This window comes from Colobus angolensis, unplaced genomic scaffold (assembly GCF_000951035.1).
Source record: "Colobus angolensis palliatus isolate OR3802 unplaced genomic scaffold, Cang.pa_1.0 Scaffold177, whole genome shotgun sequence".
Classification (NCBI taxonomy): domain Eukaryota; kingdom Metazoa; phylum Chordata; class Mammalia; order Primates; family Cercopithecidae; genus Colobus; species Colobus angolensis.
The window spans coordinates 403,735-431,566 of record NW_012114899.1 but is presented as its reverse complement, the minus strand read 5'-3'; the positions used below and the strand labels follow the sequence as shown (position 1 = coordinate 431,566).

Genomic DNA, 27,832 nt, shown 5'->3' with positions numbered 1-27,832 from the left:
CAACAGATTTTGCATTTTGGTGATTTCCCTTTTTCTTTTACCCGCTTCCCTTTCCAGAACGAGCGGCGTGACATAAGAGGTCCCAAGGGAGCAAACCTGAAAGCCAGAACCTCCTGAATACACAGACTGCCAGGGGGCCAGATGATGTTACACACTCCGAAGATACAAGAAGCATCACTTCCTTCAGATAGCGTCGGTGAGACTATGATGTAATGAGAGTTCTCCCTGTGTTCCTCGGGAAGGCAGTTTGTGCCTTTCTACTTGAGGCATCATTTTTGATGGCTAAAGAATTCTGCAACTTGGCCAGCGCAGTGGCTCACGCCTGTAATCCCAACACTTTGGGAGGCCGAGGCGAGAGGATCACTTGAGGTCAGGAATTCGAGACCAGCCTGGACAACATAATGAGAATTCGTCTCTACAAAAAACAAACAAACAAACAAACAAAAACCTAAAAAGTAGCTGGATTTGGTGGCGCATGTCTGTAGTCCCAGCTACTTGGGAGGCTGAGGTAGGAGAATCGCTTGAGCCCGGGAGATCAAGGCTGCAGTGATCAAACCACTCCACTCCAGCCTGGGGGTCAGAGCAAGCCCCTGTCTCAATAATAATAACAGTTTTGCAGCCTGATTGTTAACGAATGTTACTAGTTACAAACTTGTAATAATGTGGTGAAGATAATACCTAGTGAATGTCTGCTGGGGTGGGGCAATATGCTGCCATGTGCTTTATTTGCATAACCTAAATATCTACCCCCAAATCCTCTAAAATAGCTATTATTTTCTCCGTTTTTACTAATGAGCAAATTTTAAAGCTTAAAGCTTAGATAAACTTTTCTAAGTTCATATACTTAGGAAATAAAGGCAACAATTTCATTGGAACACAGATCTGCCTAATTCAAACCTTGTACTTTACATTTTCTCTTTGAGATGGTAATTTAATACGAGCTAAACTTTAAAATCTAGTTGAAAGTAAGACCATGAAATGCCAAAATCACAAGGCTTTAAAGGATAGGATGAAAGGGATGCATGAATGTTGAAAACTGTGATTAAGTTCATGGACAGGAATCAGAATGGAATTTAATACTGTAAATGGTTCATGTTTTATACCCATGCCTTCTTAGTATTTAAGGCTTTTATGTATGTGCATGCCTACATTCCTAATTTTTAAAAAAATTGATGTGAAGCTAGGTTTGGGATTGCTAGACTAATTATTTAGAGAGATAGACCTTTGAGAATAACAGGAAGATTATGAGACCAGGACAGTGTTCATTAAAAACAAACGACAACAACAACAATGAAAAAAAAACAAAAACAAAAACAGAGGCTATCAGTGCTCGGCAGACTTTCAAGAGACTCTCCACTGGGTCCTTGGATGATCCCAAGTTGAATCATTGCTTGGGAGGCTCATGGGCACATGGTTTGACAGGACTAAAAGGGAAGGGCCACTAAAGGAAAGAAACAGGTTTTGTGCCCCAGTAGGGTAATTATACCCACTGGTAAGGAAAATGAGCTGAGAAATTCAAGGTGGTAATGGATTTTCATTCATTTGCTGAGTGAAATTGGTTCAACTAAGAGCCTCACCTGCCCTCCTCTAAGGACCAGGGTGACCAGCCTACCCAGTTTGAGTTTGCATGAGACTAAAAGGTTTGCTGGGATATAAGACTGGCTGAGAAAGTCTCAGGCAAATCATGAGTCACTCTACTAAAGACATCCTAAATGAATCCTACGATGAAATGGAGTTCCCAATATGGTTACATTTAGTTTCAATTCATCTGCCTAATACCTGAGGGATGATTGCGCAGGAAAGGAAACTGTTGAATAAAGTCATCAAGGCTGACCGTAAAGAGTCCACAAACTCAAAAAGTGCTACACCTCACTCCCTTTCCAGTGGTTCAGCTGTAAACCAAATGCCTACACCTATATGTTTTGGACCTAATATTTTCATTTAGCGAATCCTTAAGAAAGCTTCCATGTCTGGGCCTAAGACATGAAGTACGTTCATTTTCAGCAATCATCAAATCAATGAGGTTCTTCCAGAATAGAGCAGAGTGAACATATGCTTTTCATTCCGGGATAGCTTTATATAATCCCTGGCAACACAAATACCGTATTTGGCCCATGGTAGGGGCTCAATAAATAATTCATTATATATAATATTAATCAGGAAATTCGAGCAGATTGTAGACTTTCTGGGCCTTTGCTCTTTGTTAGAATGAAGATACTAAAAACAATTATTACTTTATTGTAGAAAGTTTTTGGGTTTTTTTTGTGTGTGTTTTCTTTATCAATACCTCTTAAAATAGTTATGGCAGTTCTCCCCCAAGGTACTAAATTTTCCATTTTTGTTTTTAAATGGAGTGTAGCTACTTTGCTCTGCAACCAAAGTTAATGCACTAGATACTTGGTGGGAAGAAAGGATTCCTTAGATTAGGTATTCTCGGCTGGGCTCAATGGCTCACACCTGTAATCCCAGCACTTTGGGAGGTCGAGGCGGGTGAATCACCTGAGGTCAGGAGTTCAAGACCAGCCTGGCCAACATGGTGAAACCTTGTTTCTACTGCAAAAAAATACAAAAATTAGCTGGGTGTGGTGGCAGGTGCCTGTAATCCCAATAACTTGGGAGGCTGAGGCAGGAGAATCTCTTGAACCTGGGAGGCAGAGGTTGCAGTGAGCTGAGATCATGCCACTGCACTCCAGCCTGGGCAACAGAGTGAGATTCCATCTCAAAAAAATAAATAAATAAATAAAAATAAATAAAATAAAATTAGGTGTTCTCAAATTTCATTGTATATGGATTAATTTGTACAACTTGACAAAATGCAGATTCCTGGCTCCCAGTCTTCAGAGACTTCCATTCAACTGCTCTAGGTTTTGACCTAGAAATCTGCATTTTAAAATAAGCATCTGGGCTCTCTGCCATGTGAGGATGCAAGAAGGTGTCTGTCTGCAAGCCAGGAAGGGTACCCTCACCAGACACAGCTTATGCCAGTGTATTGGATTTCCCAGCCTCCAGAACTGGGAGAAATAAATTTCTGTTGTTTAAGACTATCAATAAATCAGTAAACAAACATCTGAGCTGATTGGGATATAGGTAGTTTTAAGAGCATATTTTGAGAAACTCTGCCCTAGTGAATGAAGACTGTAGATGTATTTTTGCAAAAATCTCCATCACCTCAGCCTAAAAGGCCTATCTGGTCATCTGAACCTTTAACCCAACTGGAATACATCAAGAAATCAAGGCAAGGAAGCCTCGTGATGAAATTCAGGATAGAACACCTTTGGAAGGAAAAACAAATCTGAAATCTTTGGATAAGTAAACACAGTAAACCTGACTCTATTCATTGCTCATTAGAAGTAATTCACTTGACAGTGATTTAGAAAGGATAGAACTTCAACAAATACATAAAATTATGTAACAGTAATTATGCCAGTATAAGTCACTTGGTTACCTTGGTTGTTTTAAAAATATCATAAAAGGATAATTTCAATTGTTATTTTTTAATTTTTTAAATCATGTCTTCTGAATCATATGAACCATTATTTTGATAAGGTAAATGAAGTAGAATGGGTGGAGAAAGAAAAGTAAAGCAAGAATATGAAGCTATACCTGAAGCTGTACTTGAAGCTACAATAGACAGAATGATATGGAACACAATGGAGTAACTCTTCAGCCATTTTAAAAAATGAGATCCTGTCATTTGCAACAACATGGACAGAACTGTAGGACATTATGTTAAGTGAAATAAGCCAGGCACAGAAAGACAAACTTTGCATGTTCTCACTCATTTGTGGGAGCTAAAAATTTAAAAAGTTGAACTCATGGAGATAGAGGGTAGAATGATGGTTATTGGGGGCTGGGAAGAATAGTGGTGGGAGGTAGGAGGGAAGTGAGAATGGTAATGGGTACAAAAATATAGTTAGATGGAACAAATAAGATCTAGTATTTGATGACAGCAGGATGACTACAGTCAACAATAGTGTGCATTTTTAAATAACTAAAAGGGTATAATTGGAATGTTTGTAACAAAGAAATGATAAATGCTTGAGGTAATGGATACTTCATTTACTCTGATGTGATTACAACAGATTGTATGCCTTTATCAACATATATCATGTACCCTATAGATACACACACCTACTATGTACCCATAAACTTTTTTTAAAAATAAAAAAAAGCTAAACTAAAAAATAATAATAAGAAATAAGATAGAATCAAGGAAAAAATAATGGAAATTTAAAATTTCAAAAGATTGGAAGAAGTAGAAAGATGAATTGATAACTCCATTCTGTAAAAAGGAGAGAACTAGAAAAAAAAAGACAACAACAAAGTTCAAAGAACATATTGCTATAAATCTACTTTCCATACTTTTATGTTTTTAAACTTTACACATAATTTTAAATGAGTATCTATAAAAAGAAGTTATATATAATTTTCTTATGCTATCAGGGTAGTACTAATCCACAATCTGCATTTCTACATAACCTTTTTCTCAAGCAGCATTGCCAAGTGTACTTTTTAAAAACTTCTACCAAAAAATGTTTTCTAGAACTGGGAAATTTACAATCCACAATATTTTATTTAACTTAAATACAGTACTGTTCAAATGATACTATCTGTGAAAAATCGGGATTGAGCAAAACCAGAATTGCTTCAGATATCTAACCCTACTATATAGCCTCATTAGCAGAAGTTTTAAGGCATAGATGAAAGAGTGATCTCCCTAGGATTCAATTGGCACCTTCATAATGCCCCTGCCTATGGTTTCTTAAATAGGGAGGAGATGGGAACGATTGGGTAAGAATAACAAAGATATAAATGCATTAGTTAAAATAGAAGAAATAATAGTTGAAATGTTAATTCTCAATTCCTGTAACAACAGATTGATAGATGATGCATAAAAAAAGAACAGATGCTGTGGTTTTCAGGATGCACTTGGCTTCCCATCCTTTATAACCCAGAGCAATTTTTGTAAGTAGGTCACTTGCCTGCTCTCATTTACCTGATTCTAGGTAAGGCCCTTGAAAGTATTTAGAAAATAATAGGTACCGGTACTTAATATTTTAAAAATTAAGATTGCATAAAACCTTCCTCCTCCCACCCGTTTCTCTAATAGCCAGAATAACTGATAACCTTGAAGAATATGTAAAACTAAAATGAACAAGAATAATTTGAGATCTTTTATCTTCTAAGCACAAGTACATTGAACTCTGTATCCATTCTTTTAGTTCCCGTAATTCACTTTGCTTAGCACTGGCATAGTACTCAGCTCACAGAATTATAGCTGAAGTCTTTATTCTCCTGTAAGATATTATCATCTTGAAAAAAGAGGATGCCTAGGACATAGGAGAGGCTTAACAAGATTTAACCTGACTAGAGAGAAAAGAGGATGCCTAGGACATAGGAGGGGTATAGATTTAACCTTACTAAAGAGAAAAAAAAGAAGGAAGGGGGAGGAAAGACAAGTGGTCCAAAGGTATGACATACGATTCAAGCCATTTTACTGATGATAATTTTATGATTGCCCTATCCTGATATGTCCATCAGAAACTGTCCAATCGGGGGAGTCTTCGTATCTATAGGGTGTAAAAATGTGGACTTTTACAGACCTGGGTTTGAATTTAAGATCTGCCGTTTACTGACTCTCTTACTTTGGACAAATTACTTATGCTCTCAAGCCTCAGTTTCCTTATATTTAATGTGGGAACAGTAACAGTACACATGCCATGGATTTGCACTAAGAAATAAATGAGACAATACATGTAAAGTGCTGCGCTCAATGCCTGGCACTTAGCAAGTACTCAGTAAACATGCTGGTGTAATACCCCAGATGATATTTTCATTACACGATGAGATGATATTCTCTCATTCCTAGATTCTGTAAGGACAATGATGTTTTCATATCTCCCCTGTGTTTGCATGAGGACCTTACCTCTCCAGTTTTCAACCATGGCATCTTGTCTGAAATGTTTATCGTCTCTGACTTGTGAAGAAGCTGTGCCTCTCTGTCCCACTGACCTCACATTCCCATTCTTAATACACCCCTCTGGCTGAGTCTTACTGATCAGTAGTCTATAAAGCATTTATAATAGTTATATAAAACCTGTAAGATTTCATCCTTATGACCCAAAGGTAATTAAGTTTAACATATTTATCGATCCATGAAAATAACTGTATGGATATTTCTCAGTTCACTGAAGACCATCATTAATATTAGCTGTTATTCCCATCTGTCAAGTAACAACCATTTATTGAGTGTACATTCTTTGCTTTTATGAATTTCTAAAGATTGAAACATCTTATAAAAATGCAAGTCCTCATACAGCTGTTGATTTTAAGTTAGAGGTTTGCCCTATATTTCATTCCTTCATTTGTTGCTTACTTTTCCTTACTTAGATTGCTGAGTGGATTTTGCACAAGAAAAAGAAATTAATTTAGTAGATGAAAGTGAGATGCTGAACAAGCCTTGAGATTTGAGAAGTCAATACTTTGCATGTCTTATCTTTTCTCTGCAAATCACAACCTTCCTATTAACCTCAGGGACAACCACAACATCAGAGCTATTATTCTACATATAAAATTTAATTTATTTGTGCACAACACTTTTTTTTTTAACTTTTAGAGATGGGGCTTGCTCTGTTGCCCAGGTTGGAGTGCAGTGACTGGATCATAGCTCACTGCAGCCTCAAACTGCTGGGCTTAAGCAATCCTCCCAACTTGGCCTCCCAAAGCATTGGGATTACAGGCAGGAGCCACCATGCCCAGCCAAATACCAACACATTTTTTTTTTTAATTTACTATGGGTAATTCATAGAAACATTCCCAAAGTTGAGGGAGCTTTACTGAGCAAAAGAAATGATATATCCTGTTCAGACACTGAATGTATTTTTGCCAAAGGCCAGGGCAAAGCTGGCTGATTTTAGGTGTTAAGGATGAAATACCTACTAGGTCTTCTTTCACCTAGAGGGGCCCAGCAGCAGTTCACTGGCAAGCTGATGTTAAAAATCTCCCTTCTTCCCCTTTTATTGTCATTGTTTCTGGAACCAGAAAACAGCAGCAGCAACAACAACAACAAAGGGGAAAAATAAATCAAAGCCTATAACTTGTTTTACAGAAGTACAGGAAACTAAGTATACTAAATTGGCAGGGATGAAAGTCTCATTCAACTTCAAAATTGTATACCTGATAGATTTTCACAAAGCTTTCTACTTTCTAGCCTGCTGCTTATTCAGTTGAAATACCAGCAATTCTGAAGCCTTTGAATGCCCAAGTAAGGCCTAGTGCTAGAGGCATGCCCCTACCCATTTCTTTATGCCTTCTGAGTTTTCAAGTTAATGAGAGATCAGAAAAGGGGAGAGTAAAGGAGAGTAGACAAACAGGCTGACTCCCCAGTCATGTTTTCTTCTTCTATAGTGTTTTGTAAAAAGCTGAAGAAATGCTAATAATTCTTAGCTGGCTAAGAGCAGCTTTAGAATTCTGTCCAGATATTCTTGAACCTCTGGCTGGACCGTGTGCCACCTTCCACATTACAGTCCCTCCATCACTTAATCCTACTTATGTTATATAAACTAGCTTTCTATATATAGTGTCCTCACAGGCTAGTGTTTAAGAAACCTCTTCTGTCCTTCTCTCACCCCTTCCTTGGGACTCTTGGAAATAAACAGGTGAAGGAGTTTAAATGAATGATGTCTAAAGCCATGGAATACAGTGATTGTATTTTGTCTTGTTTTTGATAACTAATCATATTTCTTCAGTTTAATCAATCATAATGATTTACAGCACCTGAACACACACTCTTAGGCCAAAAAGAGAAGACAACTAAAAGTCTCTCTAGTGGTACCCATTGCCTCCTCATTCTATAGGAAGAAGGGGTCCATGACACTTCATTTTAAAGATCATTCTCAAAATCTATTTCTGAACCCAACACAGGAAATTTATCAAGCATAGAGTGCCAAGTAGGTGAAGAACAAATATAGTCTCTGCTGAAGTAGTTTGAAGCATGCAGGATGCAGATTATGGCTGTTTTATTCAGTATTTAATATACTATTATTTACTGTTACTAAATATGATACTGTTTATATAATGTCATAATGCTAAATATTTAATAATTTAATAAATTCTGTTTCAGTATTTATGCAGTATTTGAGAAATTCTAAATTATGACAGTACTCAATGAGAGGTACCAGCTCTTTGGCCTGTCACATGTCAGGTAGCCTTTCTGGGTTTCCTCCTCTGAAATGAAAGTACAGGCATACCTCATTTTATTATGCTTCCCTTTATTGTGCTTTGCAGATATTATGATTTTTGCAAATGGAAGGTGTGTGGCAACGCTGCATCTAGCCAGTGTGTCAGTGCCATTTTTCCAACAGCATGTACTCACTTTGTGTCTCTGTGTCTCATTTTGGTAATTCTTGCAATATTTCAAACATTTAAATTATTACATCTGTTATGGTGATCTGTGATCAGTGGATCTTTGATCTTACTGTTGTAACATCTGGGCACCACAGACCACAGCCATGTAAGGCAGTGAAATTAATAAATGTTGTGTTCTGACTGCTCTACCAACCAGTCAGTCTCCTATCCCTATCCCTCTCCTCAGGGCTTGCTTTTCCCTGAGACACAATAATATTGAAATTAGACCAGTTAATAAGCCTACAGTGGCCTTTAAATGTTTAAGTAAAAGGAAGAGTCACACATCTCTCACTTTAAATCAAAAGCTAGAAATGATTAAGCTTAGTGAAAAAAGGTTTGTTGAAAGCTGAAATAGACCAAAAGCTAGGCCTCTTGAGTCAGACAATTAGCCAAGTGATGAATGTAAAGGAAAAGTGGTTTTTTGTTTGTTTGTTTGTTTATTGGTTTTAAGAGACTGGGTCTTACTCTGTTGCCCAGGCTTGAGGGCAGTGGCATGATCATAGCTCACTGCAGCCTCAAACTCCCAGGCTCAAGCAATCCTCCCACCTCAGCCTCCTAAGTAGCTGGGACTACAGGTTCACACCACTGAGCCTGGCTAATTTTTTTTTGTTTTTTGCAGAGATGGGATCTCATTTTATTGCCCAGGCTGGTTTCAAACTCCTGGTCTAAAGCATCCTCCCATATTGGCCTCCCAAAATGTTGGAATTACAGGCATCAGCAACTGTGCCTGACCTAGAAAAGTTCTTAAAGGAAATTCAAAGTGCTGCTCCAGTGAATACATGCATAAGAAAGCAAAAACAGCCTAATGGCTGACATGGAGAAAGTTGTGAATGGTCTGGGTAGAAGATCTAACCAACCACATTCCTACAACTTAATTCAGAGCAAGTCCCTCTCTTCAATTCTGTGAAGGTTAAGAGAGGCAAGGAAGCTGCAGAAGAAGGATTTGAAGCCAGCAGAGGTTAGTTCATGAGGTTTAAGGAAGGAAGCTATCTTCATAACATGTGAGTGCAAGGTGAAGCAGCAAGTGCTAATGGAGAAGCTGCAGTAATTTACTCAGAAGATCTAGCTAAGATCATTGATGAACGTGGCTACACTAAACACAGACTTTCAGTGTAGACAGAACAGCCTTATTGGAAGAAAATGTCATCTGGAACTTTTATAGCTAGCGAAGAAAAGTTGATGCCTGGCTTTAAAGCTTCAAAAACAGGCTGACTCTCTTTTTAGGAGCTAATATAACTGATGACTTTAAGTTGAAACCAATGCTCATTAGTCATTCTGAAAATCCTAGGGCCCTAAGAGTTACTCTGTATCTACTCTGCCTGTGCTTTATAAATGGAACAACAAAACTGGGATGACAGCACATCTTTTTACAGCATGGTTTTCTGAATATTTTAAGTTCACTATTGAGACCTACTGTTCAGAAATAAATGATTCATTTCAAAATGTTAACTGCTCATTGACAATGCACTTGGTCACTCAAGAGCTCTGATGGAGATATATAGCAGAATGTTGTTTACATGCCTGCTAACACATCTTCCATTCTGCAGTCCATAGATCAAAGAGTAATTTCAACTTTCAAGTCTTACAATTTAAGAAATACATTTTATAAGGCTATAGCTATCATAGTGATTCTGCTGATGGGGAATCTGGGGAAAGTAAATTGAGAACCTTCTGGAAGGGATTCATTTTTTTATTTATTTATTATTTATTTCTTTATTTGAGACGGAGTATTACTCTGTCACCCAGGCTGAAGTGTAGTGGCGTTATCTCGGCTCATTATAACCTCTGCCTCCCGGATTCAAGCAAGTCTCCTGCCTCAGCCTCCCGAATAGCTGGGACTACAGGCATCTGCCACCATGCCCAGCTAATTTTTTGTATTTTTGTAGAGACGGGGTTTCACCATGTTGGCCAAGATGGTCTCGATCTCCTGACCTCATGATCCACTGGCCTCAGCTTTCCAAAGTGCTGAGATTACAGGCGTGAGCCACCTCTCCCATCCAGGATTCATCATTCTAAATGCCATTGAGAACATTCATAATTCATAGGAGGTCAAAATATTAACATTAACAAGTGTTTGGAAGAAGTTGGTCTAACCCTCCTACGTGATTTCTAGGAGTTCAAGACTTTAGTGAAGAAGTCACTGCAGATGTGGTATAAATAGCAAGAGAACTAAAATTAGAAGTGGAGTCTGAAGATGGGATTGAATTGCTGCCATCCCCTGATAAATCTTGAACAGATGAGCTACTTCTTATGAATGAGCAAAGAAAGTGGTTCCTTGAGATGGAATCTACACCTGGCGAAGATAATGTGAACATTGTTGAAATAACAAGGGATTTAGAATATTATATCAACTTAGTTGATAAAGCAGTGGCAGTGTTGAGAAAATTTACTGCAATCTTGAAAGAAGTTCTACTATGGGTGAAATGCTATCAAACAGCATCACATACTGCAAAGAAATATTTTCTGAAAGGAAGGATCAAATGTTGCCTCTACCCCCAACCTTCCACATATGATGAGTGGGGAATAACAGTAGGACACTGAGCCTAAAGAAAAATAATGCCCTTCATTTGTGGAAGGATCGGCTGACTATTAAGAATGTTGCCAAGGCTTGCAAATGTCAGAAAGCAAATGCAAGCAGCATGAAATAGCAGTAAAGTAAGGGCCAGATCAAAAGCTGAAAAAGGAAGTATGGTTAATATAAATACATCCTATCTTTCACACCAATCATGATTTTTCAGAATATGAGCTCATGAACAACTGAGGAAGATTCTTTTCTGCTTTATTACCAACTTTCTTGCTTTATTCTCTTACAAATTCCGTATTTTCTTGAATTTTGCCAATGGAGGTTTTACCTAACATGGCACCTTTTAGGAATGTAATCATCCCCACTCTCAATTGGTGAGAAATTACTGTAACAAATTCTGAAACACTTACATAGATTCTTATGAATCATGTTATGTTTTTTTTCCCCCCGTCTTATGGTGCTGAATGAATCATGTTTAATTGAGAATTAGCTAAGGGGAAGAGTAGAGCGGTAAGGACATAGATTTATCTCTATTTGTATTTTCATTTACTACTTTTATCAAGAATAATAGCATTTTACCTCTTTTTTGTTGGTTTTTAAATACCACTCTCTGGAAAGTAAATTCAGAACTAATAAACTCCTTACCTATTCAGCATAATCCAATTTATTGTTAATTCCGTTATCTATTAACATAGTAAATAGTGTGTTGGCTGGTAACACTTCTCTCACAGAAGTAACAAACCAACCTCAAACTTAAGAATAATAAGGCAAGGCTGGGCACAGTGGCTCACGCCTGTAATCCCAGCACTTTGGGAGGCCGAGGTGGGTGGATCACAAGGTCAGGAGATTGAGACCATCCTGGCTAACATGGTGAAACCCTGTCTCTACTAAAAATACAAAAAAACTAGCCAGGCATGGTGGCGGGTGCCTGTGGTCCCAGCTACTCGGGAGGCTGAGGCAGGAGAATGGCGTGAACCCGGGAGGTGGAGCTTGCAGTGAGCCAAGATCACACCACTGCACTCCAGCCTGGGTGACAGAGCGAGACTCCATCTCAAAAAAAAAAAAAGAATAAGGTACATGCCTCTTTTTTTCTTGAGAAAGACACCTGTTCCAGTGGATAGAAATGGCTAGGGAAGATCTATATCTATGTCTAGAAAGATATAATTTCAACAAATCACAGACTCTCAGGATTAAAAGGAATACTGAATGTTATTGAGTCTTCAACCAAAGGCAGTTTGGATTAGAAAGAATGTTTGCTGTGGAATTAGAGGTCCTGGATCAAATCACAGCTTTACCACTTAATGACTGCACATTTTGGGTAACTTATTTAACCTCTCTGAGCGTTGGTTTTCTCATCTATACAATAGGGATAGTGTCTACATTATAGAGTTGGTGAGAAGATTGGAGATAAGCTACATAAAGGAACTAGGACAGACACCATAAACATTTTAGAAATGATTGTGTTTGTTGTCGTCATAATTATCTCACCAATGGACTTTGAACTAACTTAAACATTCTGGTGACATAGGATTCACAAACTGCTCCAGTTGTCATCTCATGTTCAGAGAACCCTTAAGTGTTACGTCTTCCCTTTACTGAGCCTAAATATTTTCCTCTAGAACTTTTATCCATTATTCTCATTCTTGCCAGTGAGGCTACACAGATTAGGTCTATGTGACCAAATTAAGTGTGAAACTAGAATGGAATATATGCGTCAAGAGTGGTGTGACCAGTGTAGATACTATATATTTATCATCACAATTTAGGATCGAACTATCTTCCTTTTGCTAGTAACCACCCTTTTGATACCTATTGAATTTGTTGTTCATAAAGCCTATTCTTCACTAGAATTTGTATCCTGCATGCTGTACCAGTCACAATTTTGAGGGAGAGACTCAAGTGTAGAGCCTTACAATTTAATTTGTGTCATATTTATCAATAAATGTTAAATTCCTTATGATACAACAAATATAACTTGGCTCTTTAATCAGTTATAATGTCATATGGCATACCCATAAGTTAATGTGACTGACAGGTGGTTAAGAACCTGGTGCATTTTATTTAACAAACACTTTATATAGTATTTAATATATGCCAGCTACTGTTCTAGGTGCTTTACATATATCAACTCATATAATTCTCATAACAAATCTGTGTAGTAAGTACTATAATTATCCTCAGGTAAGGAAATTGAGGCACGGAGAAGTTAAGTAACTCTTTCAAGGTCAAATAGTAAGTACTAAAGCCAGGATTAGACCGGGACTATCTAATTTTAGAACCTGTATTCATACTCATTATGCCCTGTTCCCAAAATTTTCTGTTACATAGATTGTTGTGACTTTTTTTTTTTTTTTTTGTTAGACAGGGTCTCGCTCTCTCACCTAGGCTGGAGTACAGTGACAGTGACCACTGCAACCTCCACCTCCCAGGTTCAAGCGATCCTCCTGCTTCAGCACCCCCACACCAGGCAACATAAGAAGACCCCCATCTCTCCAAAAAAATTAAAAAAGAATTGTCAGGGTATGGTGACCCATGCATGTAGTCCCAGCTACTTGGGAAGCTGAGGTGGGATGATCGCTTGAGCCCAGGAGTTTGAGGCTGCAGTGGGCCATAACTGTATCATTGCACTCCAGCCTGGGCAACAGAGTGAGATCCTATCTCAGAAAAAAACAAAAACAAAACAACATGGCTGCAGTGGGCCGTGTTTGTGTGGGTCTGTTTCTAGGCTGTTGATTCTGTTCCACTGATCTTAAGTGTCTATTGTTTCACCAATACTAGATTATGTTGATTAATCTAGCTTTATAGTACAACTTAAAATCAGGTAGTTTCATTCTTCAACCTTATTTTTCTTTTTCAAACATTTTGACTTTTCTAATTATTTTAGATTTCTATATTAATTTTAGAATAAGCTTGCTATATTTTAAAATTTAAAATTATAATTTGTATAATTTTTTTTTTTTTTTTTTTTGAGGCAGAGTCTCGCTCTGTCGCCCGGACTGGAGTGCAGTGGCCAGATCTCAGCTCACTGCAAGCTCCGCCTCCTGGGTTTACGCCATTCTCCTGCTTCAGCCTCCCGAGTAGCTGGGACTACAGGCGCCCGCCACCTCGCCCGGCTAGTTTTTGTATTTTTAGTAGAGACGGGGTTTCACCGTGTTAGCCAGGATGGTCTTGATCTCCTGACCTCGTGATCCGCCCGTCTCGGCCTCCCAAAGTGCTGGGATTACAGACTTGAGCCACCGCACCCGGCCAATTTGTATAAATTTTTAAAATGCAATTTAAAATTTTATTAATTTTAGAATCAGTTTGCTATATTTTAAAATTGTGTTTTGTGAGTTCTGTTGAGATATCTAGTGGAATTGAATTAAACTATAGATTAGTTTGATGGGTTGAGTCTTCAGTTCTCTTTCTTTCCAGAGATTGCAGTCTTGCTATGTTACCCAGGCTGGAGTGCAGTGGCTATTCACAGGCATGATCCTGCTACTGATCAGCATGGGAATTGTGACCTGCTCCCTTTTTTGCCTGGGCTGGTCCACCCCTCCTTAGGCAACCTGGAGTACCACCCCCAGGAGGTCACCATATTGATGGTAAACTTAGTGCTAACACCCAAGCAGCATAGTGAACTACTGGGCTCAAGCACTTCTCCTTCCTCAGACTCCTGAGTACCTGGTATTTTTCCAGTTCTGAACATAGTATATCTCTCCATTTATTTATAGTTAGATATTCTTTGATTGCTTTCATTAATGTTTTGTAGTTTTCAGCATACATATTCTATTAATGTTTTGTTAAATTTGTACCTTAGTATTTCAATATTTTTGGAGCTATTGTAAATGGTATTGTTTAAAAAATATTAGTTTCCAGTTGTTCATTGCTGATATATGGATGTAAAATGTTGTGTGTGTTTACCTTTTGTCCTGTGACTTTACTAAAGTCAGTTCTAGGAGCTTTTTTAAAATCACTTATTTGGTTTTCTATGTAAACAATCATGTCATCTGCAAATAGATATTTTTATTTCTTCCTTCCCTATCAGTATGTCTTTTATCTTCTTGCCTTATTACACTGAATAAAATTCCAATATAATGTCAAATAGCAATGGTGAGTGAAGACATTCTTACCTTGTTCCTGACCTTAAAGGGTAGAATTCAGTCTTTCACCACATGTGATATGATATTAGATGTTGGCTTTTTGTACATAACCTTTATGAGGTTGTGGAAATCCCCTTCTACCCTCGTCTGCTGAGAATTTTTTTTTTTTTAATCTGAATGGATGTTGAAATCTGTCAAATTTTCTTCCTCTCCTTTCCTTTCCTTTCCTTTCTTTTCCTTTCCTTTCCTTTCCTTTCCTTTCCTTTCCTTTCCTTTCCTTTCCTTTCCTTTCTTTCCTTTCTCTCTCCTTCCTTCCTTCCTTCCTTCCTTCCTTCCTTCCTTCCTTCCTTCCTTCCTTCCTTCCTTCCTTCTTTCTTTTTTCTTTTTTTTTTTTTTGATGGAGTCTCACTCTGTCGCCCAGGCTGGAGTGCAGTGGCACGATCTTGGCTCACTGCAACCTCCACCTCCTAGGTTCAAGCAATTCTGCTTCATCCTTCTGAGTAGCTGGGACTACAGGCATGCGCAACCACACCTGGCTAATTTTTGTATTTTTTGTAGAGATAGGGTTTCACCATGTTGGTCAGACTGGTCTCGAACTCCTGACCTCAGGTGATCTGCCCGCCTTAGCCTCCCAAAGTGCTGGGATTACAGGCATGAGCCACCAAGACCGACCTGTTAAATGCTTTTTATGTATCAAATGACATGATCAAGTAGCTTTTCCTCTTTAGTAATACGGTGGAGTACATTGATTGATCTTTAGAATATTGATCCAGCTTTGCATTTTCAAGATAAACTTCATTTTGGCATGGTATATAATATTTTTATATACTGCTGGATTCAATTTGTTAGTATTTTGTTGAAGATTTTTGTGTCAAAATCCAAGGCAGGTATTGGTGTATAGTTTTTTCTTGTCCTGTCTTTGTCTGGCTTTGGTATCAGAATAATGCTGTTTTTATAAAAATAAATTGGTAAATGTTCCCTCCTCTTCTATTTTCTGGAAAGAATTTGTGTAGAATTGGTATTAATTCACCTTTAAATGATTGATAGAATTTGACAGTGTAACCATCTGGGCTTGTAAAATTTTTTTGAGAGATTTTAAACTAAATTCAATTTCTTTACAGGTATAGGATTCTTCAGGTTATTTAAATTTGCTTATGTGAGCTTTGGTGGTTTGATTTTGAGGAATTAGTCTATTTCACATAGGTTGTCATATTTATGTGTGTTGAGTTGTTCATAGTATTTCCTTATTTTTAGAACACCATTGCATTTGTAGTGATATCTTCTCTTTCATTCCTGATATGGTAAGTTGTGGCTTTTCTTTGTAATCTTGCAAGAGATTTGTGAATTTCACTGGTCTTAAAGAACCAGTTTTTTGTTTCATTAATTCTTCTCTATTGATTTTCTGTTTTCAATTTCATTCATTTCTGCTCCTAGCTTTTAAAAATTTTCTTCCTTCTGCTTGATTTGAGTTTATTTTATTATTATTAACTTTTTAGCTTCTTAAAGATCAGTGACATGAGACCTTTCTTCTTTTTTAATGTCAATATTTCATGTTATAAATATAAATTTCCCTCTAAGCATTGCTTTAGCTGAATCCCATTCCACAAATTTTCATATGTTGTGTTTTCATTTTCATTCAGTTCAAATTATTTTTTCCTTTTGGCTTCCTCTTTGACCCATGGATTACTTAGAAGTATAATGTTTATAAATGTTTGGAGATTTTACTTTTATTTATTTCTAAGTTTATTGTATTATGACTGGAAAGCATATTTTATATGATTTCAATTCTTTTTTAGGCTGGATTATGTTTTGATGAATGTGCCATGTACATTTAAAAGAGTATGTATTCTGCTATTGTTGAGTGGAGTATTTTATAAATATCTATTAGGTACAGTTGGGTTGATGGTATGGTTCAATTTTTCTATATTTTTGGTGATTTTCTGTTTACGACTTCCATCCATCCCTGAGAGAAGAGTATTGGTGTTTCCAAATATAATTGTGGATTTGTCTGTTTCTCTTTTCAATTCTATCAGGTTATGATTCACACATCTTATAATGCCCTTCTTTATCTCCAGTAATTTTCTTTGCTCTGAAGTCTACTTTGTTTGATATTAATATAACTGTTCTCGCTTCCTTTTGGTTAGTGTTCTCATGGCATATATTTTTCTATTTTTAACATACCTGTATAAATGTATTTTGAATTGAGTTCTTTTTTACAACACATACATAGCTCAGTCATGTTTTTGCGTACGTTTTACTAGTCTGTTTTAGTGGGTATATTTAGGTTTTTTCTCAATGTAATAATTGATATATTCAGATTTAGGCCTGCCATTTTATTTATTTGTTTTCTGTTTGTTTCCTTTTATTTTCTTTCATGTATCTGTTTTCTCTTTCCTTACCTTCTTTTGGGGCATTTGTATATGTTTTAAAATTCCATATTTTTGTTAGTTTTTGACTATATGTTCTTTTTAAAAAAGTTTTTACACAACCTACTTAGAATCAGTATTTTAACACTTCAAGAGGGATATAGAAATGTTATAATCATTTAGCTCCCATTACCTTGCCCTCTTTATGTTGTAGTTGTCTTATGTATTGTATTTACATACACTGAAAACCCCATTAATGTTATCAGTTTTGCTTTCAAACATGAAACAAATTTTAAGAAACTTAAGAGGTGAATTGTTTATTTTATTTACCATTTCTGTTTTTCCTTCTTTATTCCTTGTTTTTGTTTTGTTTTGTTTTTTTTAGAGTCAGGGTCTTGCTCTGTCACCAAGGCTGGAGAGCAGTGGCACAATCATAGCCCACTGTAACCTCAAATTCCTGGGCTAGAAGTGATCCTCCTACCTCAGCTTCCAAGTTGCTAAGACTACCACCATGTCTGGCTCCTCCTTTATTCTTGATGTTTCAGGTTACCTTATGATGTCATTTCCCTCTGTCTGAAGAAGTTCCATTTGTAATTCTTTAGAGCAGGTATGCTGACAACAAATTATCTTTGTTTTCCTCCCCCCAAAATGTGTTTATTTCAAATTTAATCATGAAGGATATTTGTGCTAAATATAGAATTCTGGGTTGACAGGTTTTTATTTTTAGCCCTTTAAGTTGTTCTACTTCATTCCACCCTCCATGGTTTCTGATGAGAAATCTACAGACATTCACATTGCTTTTCCCCTGTAAATAATGTATCATTTTTTTCTACTGGCTTTCAATAATTTTTCTTGTTTCAGTTTTTAGCAGTTTGATTATGATGTGTTTGGGCATGAATTTCTTTGGTTATACCCTGTTTGGTGTTCTCTGAGTTTCTTGAATCTGTAAGTTATGTTTTTCACCAAATTTAAGAAATTTTTATTCTTTCAAATATTTGTTACTACATTGTATTCTTTCCTCTCTTCTTCTGGATCTCCAATATCATAAATGTTAGATCTTTTGGTATTGTCCCACCAGTCCCTTAGGCACAGCTTTTTTTTCTCAATATTTTTTCTCTCCATTGTTCACATTGGATAATTTCTGTTGCCTCATCTTCAAATTCACCAACTGTTTCCTCTCTCATCTCCATTCTGTAATTGAGCCCATACAATTAGTTCTTTATTTGTTATTATATTTTTTAGTTCTGAATTTCAATTTCATTGTTTTTTTAATTGTATTTTGCATTTCTTTCAGGAACTTTTTTATCTTATGTTCTGGTACACTTTTCTAATAACTGTTTTAAAACTATAGTCAGCGAATTCCAGCATCTGTAGCATCCTGGCATTGTCTCTATTGTCTTTTCTTATGTGAGTTGAGATTTTCCTGGTTCTCTTACACTGAATAGTTTTGAATTGTATCCGAGACATTTACTATATTATAAGACTCTGGATTTTGTTTAAATCATATGGAGAATACTGATATTTTTGTTTTATCAGGTAATAGATCTGTTTTGGTTCAAGCCAAAAGTTCCAACCAACCTTCTATCAGTTGTAGTTTCAATGTCAATTCCATTTTCAAAAATAATATTTTGCTTTCCATGCTATTTAGATCTATCCTCTATGTTTACTACCAGTCAGTAGTGGTAGGGTGATGGAATTGTGTGTCCTTTAGTTCAGTCTCAAAGTCTTTTTGGTACATATGCTGTTTGCGATCAGATCCATCCTTGTGCAACTTGAAGGTGAGTCTAGGAGATTATAATCAGCTTAACTAATACTTCCCTGAATTCCTCCCTCTTCATGGTCTCTAGTACTTTCTTATTCCTAGGACTTCCTCTTTCAGTCCCACAGCCAGAAATCTAGTGCTTTAGCTACCCTACTGTGGTATGTACTTTCTGGGACTACACTATGTCCAGGGCTCAGCAGTGGAAGGACAGAGAAGAAAAAATCAACTGGTGTTTATCCCACCCTCCTGAGGCCCCAACTTCTCCACAGAAGAAGGTTCCCCTCCCTCAGAGATATTGGAGCCTGTGGCCACCTGCTGACATTGCAGTCATTACCACTGCTTGGTTAGCAGGATTTCTAGGGGCCTGGGGCACTAGAGAATGGAGAACAAAAGAAAAGAAATTAGCAGATTTCTCCCACACTCTCTGAGTATTAGGAGATGCTTTTCCTGCTCCTTGAGCCAGAACTAGAGGGCTTCTCCTGGGGCTCTGTCTGTCTGTGCCTATTCTGAGTTTCAGACTGCCTTATTTCTAGACTGAGGTTCTGATAGGGAAAAAACAAAAACAGAAAACTCACTGCTTGTTCAGTAGTACTTTAAATTCTAGTCTTTTTCCTCAATTCACTTGCTACTTTTTATCTTCCAGTGTCCTCAAGTAGCTGTTTCATGCATTCTATCTAGGTTTTATAACTATATTTAATAAAGACAGGGTGGGCTGGGCGCAGTGGCTCATGCCTGTAATCCCAACAGTTTAGAAGGCCGAGTTGGTCGGATCACCTGAGGTCAGAACTTGAAGACTAGCCTGGTCAACATGGTGAAACCCAGTCTCTACTAAAAATACAACAATTAACTGGGCGCAATGGTGCACACCTGTAGCCTCAGATTGTGCCACTGCAGTCCAACCTGGGTGACAGAGTGAGACTCTGTCTCAAAAAAAAAAGACAGGATGGAGTGTGCTTACTCCATCTTACCTAGAGCTGGAATGGAACATTGTTTTTAAATGGGTGTTATGGATTGAATGTTTTTGTCTCCTCAAAATGCACAAGTTGAAGCCCTAACCCTGAATGTAATGGTATTTAGCAATGGGGCCTTTGGGAGGTAATTAGGATTAGATGAGGTCATGAGAGTGGGGCATCATGATGGGATTAGTGCCCTTATAAGAGGAGACACCAGAGAGCTCATTCATATTCTCTCTCTCTCTCTCTCTCTCTCTCTCTCTCTCTCCCCCGCCCCTCCTTTTTGTGAAGACATAGAAAGAAGGCAGCTGTCTGCAAGCCAGAAAGAGAGGCTTCACCAGGAATTAAATCAGCTAGCACCTTGATTCGGGACTTCCCAGCCTCTCAAACTGTGAGAAAGTAGATTTCTGCTGTTTTCGTCATCCAGTCTATGGTATTTTGTTTTGGCACCTTGAGCAGACAAAGACAATTGCCAACATATTTATGAAAAAATTCTTGGTACTACATATTGCGTCATTCTTCCCAAATCAATCACTACTTTTCCTCATAATTCTACCTGTACATGTTTTCTTCAAGATTTATAACAAATTATAATTAGCTGAATTTCTAGACAGAAATAGAAACAAATCCCCCAAAACTAGGTGGGTAGCTTTAGAGATCCAATAATTTTGTGTCATGTAGTTGTAACACTTCAAATATATATATTTTGATATGTCTTTTTTGAATTAACTTATTGCTTAATTGTTTGGTCTTCAGTCACCTTGACTAAATTTGTCTGATGTTTCTGTAAATAATCTGAAGGCTAGGTGACCTAGGTCCTGTTTGGGCCAATTATTTTTATTTTTATCTCTGAGAAGCTTGCCTCAAAGAGAACTTTTGGTTAGGAGCCAATAGTCCATTTCTTTCACATACATCCTGTTAAACTATAAGAAATGAGGATCATATTGAATAAATATAAATGAGTAGAAAGAAGATAAAGCAATTTGCTTGTCTGCTGCAGATAGTAGTTTAAATAAATTTTTACCTAATAATAAACCGAACATGAGTAATTCTTGACCATCAAAAGAGAAGGACAAGTCCTTATAATTGGAGTGGAACTGGACTAGAACTAGGCTATTGTCTCAAGTGGGACGAAGACTCTAGAATAGATCAGTGAGCTTTGTACCTAAGGCAATTTCATGTTATGCACTATTGCTCTCCACCAGATGGATTTCTTTCTTTCTTCCCCCACACCCCAGTAATCTTTTCCATCTCATCCATTCCCTTTTCTTTTTCTCTTCCTCACAGTTTTTATATCTATGAACCTAGATTAATCAGTAGATTTAAAGAAGTAGTGGGATTTAAAGAAACTGCTGATCCTTGATCCTTTTTAAAAATCTGTCAACACCTCCCATCTTTTCCTTGTATGCTGCCTTTCTATTCCTGTTCCACCTTTCCATATTGTCCTTCACTTCATGGCCAGGCTTTAGCCCTGCCAGTGGTGGCCAGAGACATGAATTAACTCTGTTTGAGTCACTTAGGAATAAAAAGATTATTACTGACCTCAATTCTAGAATAAAAATACTGTGGTTTTTCTCTCCCACACTATAATTTTACTAAAATGTTACATAGTTCCAGAGTTAATCAGGATACTCTGTGAAATTAAACCTTAATTGTGATTTGGCTACTTCCTTCTTAGGGAAAATTAAAAGAGAAATATTAGAAAATGATAATTTCAGGCTGGATGCAGTGGCGTATGCCTATAATCCCAACACTTTGGGATGACAAGGTGGGAAGATTGCTCGAAGCCAAAGGTTTGAGACCAGCCTGGGCAACATAGTGAGACCCTGTCTCTAAAAATAAAAGTAAAAAAATTAGCCGGGTGTTGTGGTGTGCCCCTGTAGTCCCAGCTACTTGAAGACTGAGGTGGGAGGATCACTTGAGCCAAGAAGGTTGAGGCTGCAGTGAACCATGATTGCGCCATTACACTACAGCCTAGGTGACCGAGTGAGACCCTATCTCTGAAAAAGAAAAAATAAAATGATAATTTCATCAGAACTTGTTTGAAAGAGAAACGTTAGTTTCTTGAACAAAATTAGGAGTGCACATTTGAGGGAATTTTGGTTATTTCTACTGCAACTGAGGAAACAGGTATATTACTATGTTTGATTTGTAATTAACAAGGCCTCATATCCCTTTTTGCCCCCGCTTCAGGGAACAGAATATTTCTTAAGTTTGACATTTCCTCTCTTAATGTTCCCTTTGGAAAACATAAAATATAAATAGTGATTAAGGTCTTTCCAGATAATGTCCTGTACCAAAGTGTAGAAAGAACATACATAATGTCCCATACAAAAGCGTAGAAAGAACATAACATGACATGATAGTGTAAAGTAATATATGATGATATTTTCATCTCAGGGCTATATTATATCCAGCTGATAAGTTTATTTGTATGTTTGTTTATAATTGAAAAAGTATGTAGTCTTTTAGTCATGGAGCTTATCAATACTTATCAATACTCTCTGATACTTAAAAATACTGCTAGCATTATGAGAAGTACAAAGGTACTAAGATTTACCTAGTAATTTTTTTTTTAATCTCTAAGAAACTTCAGTGGAAGCAGGACTGCTTCCACTGAAGTGAAAGCTAAGATGTAGTTAGGAGTTGTCAAGCTTTACACTAGAGCCTATATGAAGTTTTGATTCTAAATGTTACTGTACCTTCTGACAACTGTGAATGAATGAACCTGGTTCTTGGGGAGCCCCTTCTGGTTTTCTCTTTGCACAGTTAAGCTGAGACTAGCATCATTCTAGTTTGCAGGCAACATTCTCTGGGAAGCTGGTCTACGGGGGAGCTGACATCTTCTGAACCTAGTCCCCACAGAGAACTTCAAATGAGTGGAATCAAGAGGTTACATGCATTCTTGCTCATGTCACAATGCTGGACATGTGACTTCAGAGAAGCATGTGCCAGGTCAATATGATTGAGCTGTTCCCACAATACAAAGCCTTGACCATAGAGCGATTCAGAGGCAAGTGCAGCCTTCTCAGACTCTTAACCAAAACATTGGTGTGACATAAAATTATAATAAAAGATATACAATTATTTCAAAAGTACTGTTTTACTGGGATATCTCAAAGGACTAAGAAAATCTTATCTCCTATCTTTTATTTGTTGATAGTTATTCATCATTCATTCAGCCTTTACTGAAAGCTTATCATGTATCAAACAATATGCCAGGTGTCAGAGAGGCAGCAAAGAGAGTACAATTGAGTTAGATAGAGTACCTGCACTCAATAATAATAACAGCTAACACTTATATAGTGCTTTCTGTGTGCCAGGCTTGTCCTAAGTGATTTTACACGCACACACCCTCGCTCAATCCTTATAAAAACCCAATGAGAGGCCGGGTGCGGTGGCTCATGCGGGTCATCCCAGCAACTTTGGGAGGCTGAGGCGAGCAGATCACTTGAGGTCAGGAGTTTGAGATCACCCTGGCCAACATGGTGAAACCCCACATCTACTAAAAATATAAAAATTAACCAGGCATTGTGGCAAGTGCCTGTCATCCTACCTACTCAAGAGGCCGAGACAGGGAAATCACTTGAACCTGGTAGGTGGATGTTGCAGCTTGCTGAGATCGTGTCACCACACTCCAGCCTGAGCAACAGAGTGAGACTCCATCTCAAAAAAAAAAAAAAAAATTAAAAACCCAAAGAGGTGGCTACTATTATCATCCCCATTTTACAGATGAGGACATGGGCACATAGAGATTAAGTAACTTGCCAAAGATCTCACAACTGGTAAGTGGCAGAGCAAAATTTGAAAACAAACAATCTTGTTCCAGAAACTGTACTTTTAACTTCATGATAAATAGCTTCCTGAGGAATTTATGATCTGAGTATACATAGTAAGTACCTCCCCTTCAAGGGTAAGGCAGTAGGTAGTGGTGAATAGGGAAGCAAAAGGTGACTCAGGTTAAGTAAAACAACACCAGGCATATCTGACTCAAGGAATGCTTCAGAGGCCGGGGGTGCACACCTGTAATCCCAGCATTTTGGGAGGCTGAGGCAGGAGGATCACTGGAGCCCAAGTTCAAGACCAGCCTGGACAACATGATGAAACCCTCTCTTTACAAAAAATACCAAAATTAGCTGGGCGTTGTGGCACATGCCTGTAGTTCCAGCTACTCAGGAGGCTGAGAGGTAGAAGGATCACTTGGGCCTGGGAGGTTGAGGCTGCAGTGAGCTATGATCGTGCCACTGCACTCCATCCTAGGCAATGGAGTGGGACTCTGTCTCAAAAAAAAGAAAAAGAGAAAAAAAGGAATGCTTCAGTCTGCTTCAAAGAAAAGAATGGAGTAATGTGAAGTATTAAATGTAGCAAGAGGCCACTGCAGTAGCTCACACCTGTAATCCCAGCACTTTGGGAGGCTGAGACGGGAGGATCACTTGAGCCCAGGTGTTCGAGACCAGCCTGGGCAACATAGTGAGACCCTGTCTCTTAAAAAAATAATAAAAAGTAAATAAAAATAAATGTAGCAAGAAATTGGAAATCTTTATCAACAGATAGCAATCCAGTTTAATGTTATGTGCATGGCCACAATCCTTATTCCACTGTATCCTCCTTTCACATATATATTATGAAGATTAATGAATACAATAATTCTGATAACATTTCTTTTCTCCCTTTCTCCCTCCTCTGGTAGAGTACTCACATAAAGGCTGCATTTACAGTTGAGGTTAGAACTTGTCTAGGCATGTCTGGTGAGCTGATGGGAGGAGTCTTCCAGGAGAGTATGTTCAGAATACTGGAAACCTTAGGGAGAAAACTCCTCCTGAAGGTAGAAAATTGCAGAAATTATAATATAGCCTCAGCTGCTATCAAAGAAGGATGGCTTTAGTACTTTTGGTAGAGAAGCAGTGTAGCAGCAAATTTTAAGAGATATATGAGAGGTATTTAAGTAGATCATGCCTGTAGGTCATTTAGTAGTAGTATGCAATTAATAAATATTCATTATTACTTGTGTGACAGTGCTCACCCCACATTGTCCTTATAGAAACATATTTGCAGACACCTGGGGAGAAAATGCAAATATGCCAGAGGGCTTCATAAGACCATACATACCCTTTAATGACTCCATTAAGTGTTGTCAACAAATGTTAGTAATAATAAATGTAGTTATTATCATTATTGTTCTTATTACAGCCCCATTTTATGTTATTACTGATTTTTTAATGGGGTCATTGAGAAAATAAGACTTCATTTTCAAAATATTTAAATGTCCAGTCAGATCCTGGCAGCAGCTGCAGCGGCTCTCCTTGCCATTTCCTTTTCACTTCTGGAAACATGGGCTCCCATGTGGCTGTCTTTGTCCAGTTGTTCAGTGACATGAAAGTGTGCAAGTCTTCAACACTAGAAAAGGCGAAGAAGTGCAAGAAGTTGCTGCTCTTCTGCCTGAGTGAGTACAAGAAGAACATCATCCTCGCAGAGGCCAACAAGATCCTGGTAATTAATGTGGACCAAACCATTGATGATCCCTATGCCACCTTTGTCAAGATGCTGACAGGTAAGGACTGCTCTACGCCCCCTATGATGCCACCAAGGACAGCAAGAAGAAGGACCTGGTGTTTGTCTTCTGGGCCTCTGAGTCTGCATCCATTAAGAACAAAATGATCTATGCCAGCTCCAAGGACACCATCAAGAAGAAGCTAGGGGTCAGCACCGTCATCTTCCTGGAGGACAAACCTTTGTGATCCCCTCCAGCCCCTTTCCTGGAGAATCCAGTAGTCCTAGACCTGCCCTCAGGGATTGCAGGCTGACCCCTTCCTACCAGACTGGAGGGGCTGGGGGAATCCCAGCAGAGGGAAGGCACTCCCTTCACCCCAATTACCAAACAGACCCCCAACTCCCTGGATTTTCCTCCTCTCTCCATCCCTGACAGTTCTGGCCTTCCCAAACTGCTTGGATATTCTGCTTCCTCTTGGGTTGAAGCAGACCAAGTTCCCCCAGGAACCCCAGTTGGGGAAGGCCTATATATATATTTTAAAAACAACCCCGCTCTCCACCTGTTCCTCCCCCTTCCCATGGTACAACTTCTAACCACAACAGTGACTCTGTGCTTGTCTGTTTAGTTCTGTGTATAAATGGAATGTTGTGGAGATGGCCCCTTCCCACGCCAGCTGGTTCCTCTCCCTTGGTTATGGCCACTAATGGAAACCAGACTAGTAAGCGACCTTTAATTTAAAAAAAAAAGAAAAGACAATAAAATAATACTCAAATGTTTAAGCAGATTTCCCTAAACAGAAAGAGTAGAATAGAATTCATATGAATAAGCAAACAATTTAATTGTTACTACTGGGCATTATGGTATGGATTTTGCTTTCCTACAGAAAATAACTCCACAACTGATTTTATTAGTATATAATTAATTTCTTGCTAAGAGTCATTTTCACTTATCTCGCCATTGGATATTTGTGAAATCACTAATATTTCTTTTATCCATCATTCATATGTAAGTAAATAAGTACCTTACTTCCTCTTTCCAGGCAAGCAGAGGTTCCAAATATAGCCATGTGTCACATAACAGGGATTTGTTCTGATAAATGAATCCATAGACAATTTTGTCTTTGTGCAAACATGATAAAGTGTACTTGCACAAACCTAGGTGGTGTAGCCCACTACACACCTAAGCTATGTGGTATAGCCTGTTGCTTCTAGGCTACAAACCTGTACAGCATGCTACTATACTGAGTATTGTAGGCAAATGTAACATAATGGTCAGTATTTGTGTATCTAAATATACCTAAATATAGAAAAGGTACAATAAAAAATATGGTATAAAAGATAAATGGTATACCTGCATAAGGCATTTACTATGAATGGGACTTGCAGGACTGGAAGTTGCGCTGGGTGAGTCAGTGAGTGAGTGGTGAGTCACTGTGAAGGCCTAGGACATTATTGTACACTACTGTAAACTGCATAAACACCGTACACACTAGGCTATAATTTATAAAAAATTTCTTCAATAAGTTATTAAATAATAACAAAGTAATAAGTTATTATTACATATCAATGATACTTTCTTTATATCCTATAAGCTTTTTTCTATTTTTAAATTAGTTTTTAAATTTAGTATTTTTTAAATTTTTTAAACTTATTTTGTTAAAAACTAAGACACAAAAACCCATGTAAGCACAGGCCTACACATGGTGAGGATCATCAGTATCACTGTCTTCCACATCCACATTTTGTCCACTGGAAGCTCTTCAGAGTTAGTAACATACATGGAGCTGAAGTAGAAGGAGTACACTCTAAAAGAACAATTAAAAGTATGGTATAGTAAATACATAAACTGGTAACAGTTGTTATCATTATCAAGTATTACATAGTGTACATAATTGAATGTGCCATACTTTTATATGACTGGCAGCGCAGTAAGTTTGCTTGCACCAGCATCACCACAAACAGCGAGTAATGCTTACTCCATGACGTTAGGATGGCTAGGTTCACAAGGCGATAGGAATTTTTCAGCTCCATTATAATCATGGGACTGCCTTGGCATATGCGGGCTGTTGTTGACAGAAACGTCATTATGTCACGCAAGACTAGATGATGAGGGAATCCTTTTCCTCCTAATTGGTTATTTGAGCCGTTTAATCTCCCTTCCACTCCCAGCAAGTGTAGTCATTAAAATACCTTACATAACTATCAAGGCTCCATGATTAGAACTGCGATATGATCATGTTACATACCCA

The 27,832-nt window shown here is 37.8% G+C and overlaps 1 pseudogene across 1 annotated transcript; it reads left to right on the top strand.

Annotated features, from left to right (window-relative positions):
- Window positions 1-57: 57 nt before the first annotated feature.
- On the top strand, window positions 58-27,150 carry LOC105509513 (annotated as a pseudogene). Its single transcript, XR_001001449.1, has 3 exons — window positions 58-196; window positions 13,296-13,450; window positions 25,365-27,150. The product of XR_001001449.1 is annotated as a cofilin-1 pseudogene (transcript).
- Window positions 27,151-27,832: the final 682 nt, after the last annotated feature.